The 12543-nt window shown below is 48.4% G+C and overlaps 1 long non-coding RNA gene across 5 annotated transcripts; it reads left to right on the forward strand.

Annotated features, from left to right (window-relative positions):
* The first annotated feature begins 8997 nt into the window (after positions 1–8997).
* On the forward strand, positions 8998–12144 carry LOC115465983. Of its 5 annotated transcripts, none has more exons than XR_003941490.1 (4): positions 8998–9022; positions 9375–10102; positions 10308–11076; positions 11593–12144. It is a non-coding gene; the product is annotated as an uncharacterized LOC115465983 (long non-coding RNA). The 5 variants fall into 5 exon arrangements; XR_003941489.1 differs by having other exon boundaries at positions 10308–10806; positions 10848–12144; XR_003941491.1 differs by having other exon boundaries at positions 10308–10577; positions 10848–12144.
* Positions 12145–12543: the final 399 nt, after the last annotated feature.

The following is a 12543-nucleotide window of genomic DNA, read 5'->3' on the forward strand; positions in this document are numbered from 1 at the left end:
GGAGTTGGATTCTAAACCCCAAACAGATTCTGAAGCACCGACTGCCCGAACCGACTGTCGCGTCGGGTATCCTGCTGCAGGCAGTAATGAGATGTGAATGTGTGGACAGATGACCAAGTCGCAGCCTTGCAGATCTTTTCAATAGTGGCTGACATTGTGAGCCGTGACATGACCCTCAAGAGCCAGCCCAGCCTGGGCGTAAGTGAAGGAAATGCAGTCTGCTAGCCAATTTGATAAGGTGCGTTTCCCCACAGCCACTCCCCTCCTGTTGGGATCAAAAGAAACAAACATTTGGGCGGACTGTCTGTTGGGCTGTGTCCGCTCCAGATAGAAGGCCAATGCTCTTTTGCAGTCCAATGTGTGTAGCTGATGTTCAGCAGGGCAGGAATGCGGACGGGGAAAGAATTTTGGCAAGACAATTGACTGGTTCAGATGGAACTCCGACACCACCTTCGGCAAGAACTTAGGGTGAGTGCGGAAGACTACTCTATTATGATTAAATTTGGTGTAAGAAGCATGGGCTACCAGGGCCTGAAGCTCACTGACTCTACGAGCTGAAGTTACTGCCACCAAGAAAATGACCTTCCAGGTCAAGTACTTCAGGTGGCATGAATTCAGTGGCTGAAAAGGAGGTTTCATCAGCTGGGTGAGGACGACTTTGAGATCCCATGACACTGTAGGAGTTTGATGGGGGGCTCTGACAAAAGCAAACCTCTCATAAAGCGAACAACTAAAGGCTGTCCCGAGATCGGCTTACCTTCCACTCGGTAATGGTATGTACTGATTGCGCTAAGGTGAACCCTTACCGAGTTGGTCTTGAGACCAGACTCAGACAAGTGCAGAAGGTAGTCAAGCAGGGTCTGTGTAGGACAAGAGCGAGGATCTAAGGCCTTGCTGTCACTCCAGATGGCAAACCTCCTCCATAAAAAGAAGTAACTCCTCTTAGTGGAATCTTTCCTGGAAGCAAGCAAGACACGGGAGACACCCTCCGACAGACCCAAAGAGGCAAAGTCTACGCTCTCAACATCCAGGCCGTGAGAGCCAGAGACTGGATGTTGGGATGCAGAAGCGCCCCTTTGTTCTGGGTGATGAGGGTCGGAAAACACTCCAATCTCCACGGTTCTTCGGAGGACAACTCCAGAAGAAGAGGGAACCAGATCTGATGCGGCCAAAAAGGAGCAATCAGAATCATGGTGCCTCGGTCTTGCTTGAGTTTCAACAAAGTCTTCCCCACCAGAGGTATGGGAGGATAAGCATACAGCAGGCCTTCCCCCCAATCCAGGAGGAAGGCATCCGATGCCAGTCGGCCGTGGGCCTGAAGTCTGGAACAGAACTGAGGGACCTTGTGGTTGGCTCGAGACGCGAAGAGATCTACCAAGGAGGTGCCCCACACCTGGAAGATTCGGCGCACTACTCTGGAGTTGAGCGACCACTCGTGAGGTTGCATAATCCTGCTCAACCTGTTGGCCAGACTGTTGTTTACGCCTACCAGATATGTGGCTTGGAGAAACATGCCGTAACGGCGAGCCCACAGCCACATGCTGATGGCTTCCTGACACAGGGGGCGAGATCCGGTGCCCCCCTGCTTGTTGATGTAATACATGGCAACCTGGTTGTCCGTCTGAATTTGGATAGTTTGGTGGGACAGCCGATCTCTGAAAGCCTTCAGAGCGTTCCAGACCGCTCGTAACGCCAGGAGATTGATCTGTAGACCTTGTTCCTGGAGAGACCAGCTTCCCTGGGTGTGAAGCCCATCGACATGAGCTCCCCACCCCAGGAGAGACGCATCCATAGTCAGTACTTTTTGCGGCTGAGGAATTTGGAAAGGGCGTCCCAGAGTCAAATTGGACCAAATCGTCCACCAGTGCAGGGATTCGAGAAAACTCGTGGACAGGTGGATCACGTCCTCTAGATCCCCAGCAACCTGAAACCACTGGGAAGCTAGGGTCCATTGAGCAGATCGCATGCGAAGACGAGCCATGGGAGTCACGTGAACTGTGGAGGCCATGTGGCCCAGCAATCTCAACATCTGCCGAGCTGTGATCTGCTGGGACGCTCGCACCCGGGAGACGAGGGACAACAGATTGTTGGCCCTTGTCTCCGGAAGATAGGCACGAGCCGTCTGAGAATCCAACAGAGCTCCTATGAATTCGAGTCTCTGTACTGGGAGAAGATGGGACTTTGGATAATTTATCACAAACCCCAGTAGCTCCAGGAGTCGAATAGTCATCTGCATGGACTGTAGAGCTCCTGCCTCGGATGTGCTCTTCACTAGCCAATCGTCGAGATAAGGGAACACGTGCACTCCAAGTCTGCGGAGCGCTGCTGCTACCACAGCCAGGCACTTCGTGAACACCCTGGGCGCAGAGGCGAGCCCAAAGGGTAGCACACAGTACTGGAAGTGACGTGTTCCCAGACGGAATCGGAGATACTGTCTGTGAGCTGGCAGTATTGGAATATGCGTGTAAGCATCCTTTAAGTCCAGAGAGCATAGCCAATCTTTTTCCTGAATCATGGGAAGAAGGGTGCCCAGGGAAAGCATCCTGAACTTTTCCATGACCAGATATTTGTTCAGGGCCCTTAGGTCTAGGATGGGACGCATCCCCCCTGTTTTCTTTTCCACAAGGAAGTACCTGGAATAGAATCCCAGCCCGTCTTGCCCCGGTGGCACGGGCTCGACCGCATTGGCGCTGAGAAGGGCGGAGAGTTCCTCTGCAAGTACCTGCTTGTGCTGGAAGCTGAAAGACTGAGCTCCTGGTGGGCAATTTGGAGGCATGGAGGCCAAATTGAGGGTGTATCCTTGCCGGACTATTTGAAGAACCCAACGGTCGGAGGTTATCAGAGGCCACCTTTGGTGAAAAACTTTCAACCTCCCTCCGACCGGCAGATCGTCCGGCACGGACACTTTGGTCTCGGCTATGCTCTGCTGGAGCCAGTCAAAACCTCACCCCCTGCTTTTGCTGGGGAGCTGTGGGGCCTTGCTGAGGCGCACGCTGCTGAAAGCGCGCGCGCTGGGGCTTAGCCTGGGCCGCAGGCTGTCGAGAGGGAGGATTGTACCTACGCTTACCAGAAGAGTAGGGAATAGCCCTCCTTCCCCCATAAAAACGTCTACCTGATGAGGTAGATGCTGAAGGCTGCCGGCGGGAGAATTTGTCAAAAGCGTTATCCCGCTGGTGGAGCTGTTCTACCACCTGTTCGACCTTTTCCCCATAAATGTTATCCGCTCGTCAAGGGGAGTCTGCAATCCGCTGCTGGATCCTATTCTCCAGGTCGGAGGCACGCAGCCATGAGAGCCTGCGCATCACCACACCTTGAACAGCGGCCCTGGACGCAACATCAAAGGTATCAAATACCCCTCTGGCCAGGAATTTCCTACATGCCTTCAGCTGCCTGACCACCTCCTGAAACGGCTTGGCTTGCTCCGAAGGGAGCTGGTCCACCAAGTCCGCCAGCTTCAGCACATTATTCCGCATATGGATGCTCGTGTAGAGCTGGTATGATTGGATCTTGGCCACGAGCATGGAAGAATGATAGGCCTTCCTCCCAAAGTAGTCTAAGGTTCTGGAGTCTTTGCCCGGGGGCGCCGAAGCATGTTCCCTAGAACTCTTAGCCTTCTTCAGGGCCAGATCCACCACACCAGAGTCGTGAGGCAACTGAGTGCGCATCAGCTCTGGATCCCCATGGATCCGGTACTGGGATTCTATCTTCTTGGGAATGTGGGGGTTAGTTAGTGGCTTGGTCCAGTTTGCCAGCAATGTCTTTTTCAGGACATGATGCATGGGTACTGTGGACGCTTCCTTAGGTGGAGAAGGATAGTCCAAGAGCTCAAACATCTCAGCCCTTGGCTCATCCTCCACGACCACCGGGAAGGGATGGCCGTAGACATCTCCCGGACAAAGGCCGAGAAAGACAGACTCTCGGGAGGAGAAAGCTGCCTTTCAGGGGAGGGAGTGGGGTCAGAAGGAAGGCCATCAGACTCCTTGTCAGAGAAATATCTGATGTCCTCCTCTGCCTCCCACGAGGCCTCGTCATCGGTATCAGACACAAGTTCACGAACCTGCGTCTGAAGCCGCGCCCGTCTCGACTCCGTGGAAACACGGCCATGGTGGGAGCGTCGAGAGGTGGACTCCCTGGCCGGCAGCGGCGAAGCTCCCTCCCCCGACGTCGTCGGGAAGTCCACCTGGGAGGCAGCCGAAGCCGGTGCCGCAAGCGGTACCGGTACCGGGGACCTCACCCCGGGCAAAGGGCCAGCTGTTGCCTCACTCGACGGCACCAGTGGCGCAGGCACCCCCGGTACCGGAGAAGGGCGCAACAGCTCTTCCAGGATGCCAGGAAGAATGGCCCGGAGACTCTCGTGCAGAGCGGCTGTGGAGAAAGACTGAAGCCGATGCAGGCGTCGAGGTCAAAACCTGTTCCGGGCACGGAGGCGGTACCGGGCTGTCCAGGGTAGAGCACACTGACACCTCCTGGATGGAGGGTGAGCGGTCTTCCCGGTGCCGATGCCTGCTGGGTGCCGACTCCCTCGGCGACCCAGAGCTCCCAGTACCGAGTCGGGAAGGTGACCGGTGACGATGCTTCTTCGACTTCTTCGAGTGAAGCATGTCACCGGAGCTCCCCGGTACCGATGAGGAGGACGTAGAATCCAGGGGTCGCTTCCTCGGGGCCGGGGCCGAAGAAGGTCGATCCCGGGGGGGGGGCTGTACTGCAGGAGCAGACCTACCTGAAGGCTCACCGCCACCAGCAAGGGAATGGACAGCCCTCACCTGCACTCTAGACGAAGCACCACCGTCCGACGACATCAACACCAGCGGGAGTCCCGGTACCACCGACGCCCTCTTTCGAAGTCTCGGTACCGACGATGCAGGAGGAAGACGCCTCGATACCGTCGACGCCGATGCGATCTCCGAAGACTTCGGTGCTGCCGACGCCGATGCACCCGACGAATCCCGAGATGCTGTTGCCGTCGAAGCGCCGAAGAACAGAACGTTCCACTGGGCTAATCTCGCTACCCGAGTCCTCTTTTGCAAAAGAGCACAAAGACTACAGGCCTGCGGGCGGTGCCCAGCCCCCAGACACTGAAGACACGAAGCGTGCCTATCAGTGAGCGAGATTATCCGGGCGCACTTCTTGAAGCCGCTGGAAGGCTTCGATGACATGGGCGGAAAAATCGCGCCGGCGAAATCAAAATTCGCGATGACAAGAGGCACCGAGAAAAAGGGGGAGAAAAAACCCGTACGGGCGGCCAACAAGGCCGCTCCCGAAAGTGAAAGGAAACTTACGCTGGGGAAAAGAAAACTAGAAATACGGGAAAAAGGGAACCTCTTAGTTTTTGTTTTTGAAACACAGAGATTAGAAAAACGAAAGACGCGCGAGGTCCTCTGAGGGGCACGAAACGGCGGCAAAACACGACCGTCCCGAGCGCGGACAAAAGAAGACTGACGAACACGAGCCGGTTCGGGCGGGAAGACGGTCGCGCATGCGCGGTGCGCATGGGCGCGCGAGGGCTAGCAAACGTCTTTGCTAGTGAAGATTCCGATTGCAGGGGGATGCCGTGGACGTCACCCATCAGTGAGAACAAGCAGCCTGCTTGTCCTCGGAGAAACACGTTATACATTTAGAAGATTTAGGTCTGTTTAGGGTCATCTAGTTTCGGGGTGACCACTCAGGTTGCAGATCTTAGTATCATCTGGAGAAAGGGCAAACATTTCCTAGGGTCAGTGCAAGGAGCCCTAGAGGAACATTCAGCTTCACCCCCCCCCCCCCCCCCAATTATCTTTCATGCTCCTAGGGCTCCCCCTGAGATTTCCATAATTTAAATCAACAATCTTAACTATTCCAACATTACTCATTCCACAACAAATCTTTAAAAATCCACAGACAACTAAGGGGGTAGAGGGAACTAGGACAGGGGAGAAAATGTTAAAACGTTTTGGATGCTGTTCAGTAATGTGTGAGATTTATGCAGCATAATTCATTGGTGAAATGTGTCAAGCAAAATGTATTGTTTGGATTTAATATGCTGAAATGTTAATAAAATTGTTTAAACATAAAATCCACAGACATTTAAATATTAAACTTTGTTCTATATATACATACATAATGACCAATGCTGCAGTGAGCTACATGTGGGCAGCGTGGCCGCACAACACCCAAATCACTGCCTCCCCTGTGCACAGTCGGCGAGGCAGAAACACTAGGGGGCATGTTGCACAGGGCACTTTTCGAGCTCAGGATGCTCCTGGTAATGATGGCAATTTTGTTGTTATACGTGGGGTGTCTAGAGTTCTCCGCCTTTTGGCGGATTTCTTTCCTGGCAATTTATAAAAGTAATTTACCTAGTTATATGGTCATTCATATAGGTAAATGGGCTATTTGAAAATTACCCACTCTCCCTGTGGGTAAAAGTGCGCACTGATGCTTCTTTGAGTTCTTCCTGTGGGTAAAAGTGCGCACTGATGCTTCTTCGAGTTCTTCCTGTGGGTAAAAGTGCACACGGATGCTTCTTTGAGTTCTTCCTGTGGGTAAAAGTGCGCACTGATGCTTCTTCGAGTTCTTCCTGTGGGTAAAAGTGCACACGGATGCTTCTTTGAGTTCTTCCTGTGGGTAAAAGTGCGCACGGATGCTTCTTTGAGTTCTTCCTGTGGGTAAAAGTGCGCACTGATGCTTCTTCGAGTTCTTCCTGTGGGTAAAAGTGCGCACTGATGCTTCTTTGAGTTCTTCCTGTGGGTAAAAGTGCACACTGATGCTTCTTTGAGTTCTTCCTGTGGGTAAAAGTGCACACTGATGCTTCTTTGAGTTCTTCCTGTGGGTAAAAGTGCGCACGGATGCTTCTTCGAGTTCTTCCTGTGGGTAAAAGTGCGCACGGATGCTTCTTCGAGTTCTTCCTGTGGGTAAAAGTGCGCACGGATGCTTCTTCGAGTTCTTCCTGTGGGTAAAAGTGCGCACGGATGCTTCTTCGAGTTCTTCCTGTGGGTAAAAGTGCGCACTGATGCTTCTTCGAGTTCTTCCTGTAGGTAAAAGTGCGCACTGATGCTTCTTCGAGTTCTTCCTGTGGGTAAAAGTGCACACTAATGCTTCTTTGAATTTATGGTTGTCATGATCTGTTGTTTTGCTTTGACTACAACTGCTTTTTTGCTGCTCTCAGAAGCCACTGCTGGTTGCCTCGTTTGCCTAAAGGTTAAGCTGACCCTGACTTTTCCTACCTACTCGGGGTAATGTCATAGAACCAATTTCATCTGTGGCTTACTATTTATTTCTTCACAATTAAGGATCCTCCACATTCAGCCCTTCTTGAATTTGGTTCTTCTAGGGGGCTCTTCCATTGCCCTGGGAGATGCATCCACTCCCCTTTCTGTGAAGAAAAAAATATTTCATGTTACTGCTCCCCCTTGTGATCTTGGATAAGTCCTTAACCCTCCACTGCCTCAGGTACAAATGTACACTGTAAAGGCCTCCAAGGAAAGGAAAAACCTACTGTATCTGAATGTAACTTGTAACCAGGTACCTCTCTTATGCAGCCAAGGATAGAACAATCTCCTCCAGCCACAGGCTCCTGGTACATTGAAGAAATATATGTCCAACAGTACCTTCAATCTTAAGGACTTTTATTCCATGCAGGTTTCTAGTACACAGTTCCAACAGCAGCATAGCACATACCAGGATTCAATACAGGCTTACGGGCTTCAGTCTGGGCTCTTTATCCAGTGCACAATAAACAGTAATTCAATTCCTAAGACAAACAGTTCTTTCAGTTCATCATCACAGTTCAGTCACCCAGTAGCAGTTTCTACCTTCTGTCCTCTTTACCTTCAGGAGAGTTCAATATTTTAGGGACTCCTTCTACCCAAGGGTTTTCCCCTGCATCAGCTTCACAGTGAATTCAATACTTTTGGGACTTCCTCTCACCCAAGGAATTTCAGCCTGCTTCAGTACTTTAGGGACCTCCTTGCCCAAGGTTTTCAGCCTGCAACTGCTTCTCTCCTTCTGCTTCTCTCTCCTGAACTGAGCTCTACTCCTGGGACTCCCTCCCACCTGCCTAATCAATCCCTGGCTTCAGCTACCACCACCAATCATTCTCCTTCCATTAGCTTCCTCACACCCAAACCAGCTGAGTTAAGCATTAGACTAATGACCAATGATGAGCTCCTGCACACAGGGTTTCTTCTCTTTCCGCCTAGTGGCAGCCACTCTACACAACCTGCCAGCTTACACCCATGTATTCCCTGATTGCAGCTAGGAGTCCAGTCCGGGTTCTTCATCCCCCCCCCCTCTGGCTCCTTGCCTGCAATGCCTTCTGAGACTTGTATTTCACACTGAAACTGCCTTAACCCAACTATCATGGAGGTGACTTTATCACAAACTTGCCTTTGAACTACAGAGAAAGGTGTTAACTAAATCCAAATTAAAATTACAATCTCCCCCTCCCCCTTCTAGAACTTCTTTTCCCTTGAAAAAAGATTTTCTTCTGAGTTATTTACACTTTAGAGGTATTTGAATGTTTGTACTATATCTCATACCATTTCCTACATGGTCTTAAAGGGATTAAATTTCAAAAAACGTTTGCCTGGGTTTAAGAGTATGCAGGAGCCATTTTCAAAAATAAGCCACCTGTGTTCATTTCTGAACATTTTAAAGTGTAATGTGCACCTATTAAAAGTACCTACTTTGTGTGGAAACAGGGGTGGAAAAGAGGTAGGCATATTTTATTTTTTTTTAATATATTATTTATTAGGATCTATTTACTCTCATTTTGAAACAACTCACTCAAGGCAGTGTACAGTAAGAATAACTCAAACATAAGCAATAGACAATTACAGTAATAAAAATATTCTAACAACAATACAAAGTATGGCATAGTATACTACTTACAGTGTCAACACAATATGTAATAGAAAATTTTCATAGTTCTTCCTGCAGATAAAAGTGCACACTGATGCTTCTTTGAGTTCTTCCTACTACTTAACATTTCTAGAGCGCTACAGGTAAAAGTGCACACTGATGCTTCTTTCAGTTCTTCCTGCGGGTAAAAGTGCACACTGATGCTTCTTTCAGTTCTTCCTGCAGGTAAAAGTGCACACTGATGCTTCTTTGAGTTCTTCTTACAGGTAAAAGTGCACACTGATGCTTCTTTGAGTTCTTCCTACAGGTAAAAGTGCACACTGATGCTTCTTTCAGTTCTTCCTGCAGGTAAAAGTGCACACTGATGCTTCTTTGAGTTCTTCTTACAGGTAAAAGTGCACACTGATGCTTCCTTCAGTTTTTCCTGTGGGTAAAAGTGCACACTGATGCTTCTTTGAGTTCTTTCTACAGGTAAAAGTGCACACTGATGCTTCTTTGAGTTCTTCCTACTACTTAACATTTCTAGAGCGCTACAGGTAAAAGTGCACACTGATGCTTCTTTCAGTTCTTCCTGCAGGTAAAAGTGCACACTGATGCTTCTTTGAGTTCTTCTTACAGGTAAAAGTGCACACTGATGCTTCCTTCAGTTTTTCCTGTGGGTAAAAGTGCACACTGATGCTTCCTTGAGTTCTTTCTACAGGTAAAAGTGCACACTGATGCTTCTTTGAGTTCTTCCTACTACTTAACATTTCTAGAGCGCTACAGGTAAAAGTGCACACTGATGCTTCTTTCAGTTCTTCCTGCAGGTAAAAGTGCACACTGATGCTTCTTTGAGTTCTTCTTACAGGTAAAAGTGCACACTGATGCTTCCTTCAGTTTTTCCTGTGGGTAAAAGTGCACACTGATGCTTCCTTGAGTTCTTTCTACAGGTAAAAGTGCACACTGATGCTTCTTTGAGTTCTTCCTACTACTTAACATTTCTAGAGCGCTACAGGTAAAAGTGCACACTGATGCTTCTTTCAGTTCTTCCTGCGGGTAAAAGTGCACACTGATGCTTCTTTCAGTTCTTCCTGCAGGTAAAAGTGCACACTGATGCTTCTTTGAGTTCTTCTTACAGGTAAAAGTGCACACTGATGCTTCCTTCAGTTTTTCCTGTGGGTAAAAGTGCACACTGATGCTTCCTTGAGTTCTTTCTACAGGTAAAAGTGCACACTGATGCTTCTTTGAGTTCTTCCTACTACTTAACATTTCTAGAGCGCTACAGGTAAAAGTGCACACTGATGCTTCTTTCAGTTCTTCCTGCGGGTAAAAGTGCACACTGATGCTTCTTTGAGTTCTTCTTACAGGTAAAAGTGCACAATGATGCTTCCTTCAGTTTTTCCTGTGGGTAAAAGTGCACACTGATGCTTCCTTCAGTTCTTCCTGTGGGTAAAAGTGCACACTGATGCTTCTTTCAGTTCTTCCTACAGGTAAAAGTGCACACTGATGCTTCTTTCAGTTCTTCCTGCAGGTAAAAGTGCACACTGATGCTTCTTTGAGTTCTTCTTACAGGTAAAAGTGCACACTGATGCTTCCTTCAGTTTTTCCTGTGGGTAAAAGTGCACACTGATGCTTCCTTGAGTTCTTTCTACAGGTAAAAGTGCACACTGATGCTTCTTTGAGTTCTTCCTACTACTTAACATTTCTAGAGCGCTACAGGTAAAAGTGCACACTGATGCTTCTTTCAGTTCTTCCTGCAGGTAAAAGTGCACACTGATGCTTCTTTGAGTTCTTCTTACAGGTAAAAGTGCACACTGATGCTTCCTTCAGTTTTTCCTGTGGGTAAAAGTGCACACTGATGCTTCCTTGAGTTCTTTCTACAGGTAAAAGTGCACACTGATGCTTCTTTGAGTTCTTCCTACTACTTAACATTTCTAGAGCGCTACAGGTAAAAGTGCACACTGATGCTTCTTTCAGTTCTTCCTGCGGGTAAAAGTGCACACTGATGCTTCTTTCAGTTCTTCCTGCAGGTAAAAGTGCACACTGATGCTTCTTTGAGTTCTTCTTACAGGTAAAAGTGCACACTGATGCTTCCTTCAGTTTTTCCTGTGGGTAAAAGTGCACACTGATGCTTCCTTGAGTTCTTTCTACAGGTAAAAGTGCACACTGATGCTTCTTTGAGTTCTTCCTACTACTTAACATTTCTAGAGCGCTACAGGTAAAAGTGCACACTGATGCTTCTTTCAGTTCTTCCTGCGGGTAAAAGTGCACACTGATGCTTCTTTGAGTTCTTCTTACAGGTAAAAGTGCACACTGATGCTTCCTTCAGTTTTTCCTGTGGGTAAAAGTGCACACTGATGCTTCTTTGAGTTCTTCCTACGGGTAAAAGTGCACACTGATGCTTCTTTCAGTTCTTCCTGCGGGTAAAAGTGCACACTGATGCTTCCTTCAGTTCTTCCTGTGGGTAAAAGTGCACACTGATGCTTCCTTCAGTTCTTCCTGTGGGTAAAAGTGCACACTGATGCTTCTTTCAGTTCTTCCTACAGGTAAAAGTGCACACTGACGCTTTTTTCAGTTTTTCCTGCGGGTAAAAGTGCACACTGATGCTTCCTTGAGTTCTTTCTACAGGTAAAAGTGCACACTGATGCTTCTTTGAGTTCTTCCTACTACTTAACATTTCTAGAGCGCTACAGGTAAAAGTGCACACTGATGCTTCTTTCAGTTCTTCCTGTGGGTAAAAGTGCACACTGATGCTTCTTTCAGTTCTTCCTGCAGGTAAAAGTGCACACTGATGCTTCTTTGAGTTCTTCTTACAGGTAAAAGTGCACACTGATGCTTCCTTGAGTTCTTTCTACGGGTAAAAGTGCACACTGATGCTTCTTTGAGTTCTTCCTATGGGTAAAAGTGCACACTGATGCTTCTTTCAGTTCTTCCTGCGGGTAAAAGTGCACACTGATGCTTCTTTCAGTTCTTCCTGCAGGTAAAAGTGCACACTGATGCTTCTTTGAGTTCTTCTTACAGGTAAAAGTGCACACTGATGCTTCCTTCAGTTTTTCCTGTGGGTAAAAGTGCACACTGATGCTTCCTTGAGTTCTTTCTACAGGTAAAAGTGCACACTGATGCTTCTTTGAGTTCTTCCTACTACTTAACATTTCTAGAGCGCTACAGGTAAAAGTGCACACTGATGCTTCTTTCAGTTCTTCCTGTGGGTAAAAGTGCACACTGATGCTTCTTTCAGTTCTTCCTGCAGGTAAAAGTGCACACTGATGCTTCTTTGAGTTCTTCTTACAGGTAAAAGTGCACACTGATGCTTCCTTCAGTTTTTCCTGTGGGTAAAAGTACACACTGATGCTTCCTTGAGTTCTTTCTACAGGTAAAAGTGCACACTGATGCTTCTTTGAGTTCTTCCTACTACTTAACATTTCTAGAGCGCTACAGGTAAAAGTGCAAACTGATGCTTCTTTCAGTTCTTCCTGCGGGTAAAAGTGCACACTGATGCTTCTTTGAGTTCTTCTTACAGGTAAAAGTGCACACTGATGCTTCCTTCAGTTCTTCCTGTGGGTAAAAGTGCACACTGATGCTTCTTTCAGTTCTTCCTACAGGTAAAAGTGCACACTGACGCTTTTTTCAGTTTTTCCTGCGGGTAAAAGTGCACACTGATGCTTCCTTGAGTTCTTTCTACGGGTAAAAGTGCACACTGATGCTTCTTTGCATTCTTCTTACGGG

The sequence above is a fragment of the Microcaecilia unicolor genome, chromosome 3, assembly GCF_901765095.1.
Source record: "Microcaecilia unicolor chromosome 3, aMicUni1.1, whole genome shotgun sequence".
Lineage (NCBI taxonomy): Eukaryota > Metazoa > Chordata > Amphibia > Gymnophiona > Siphonopidae > Microcaecilia > Microcaecilia unicolor.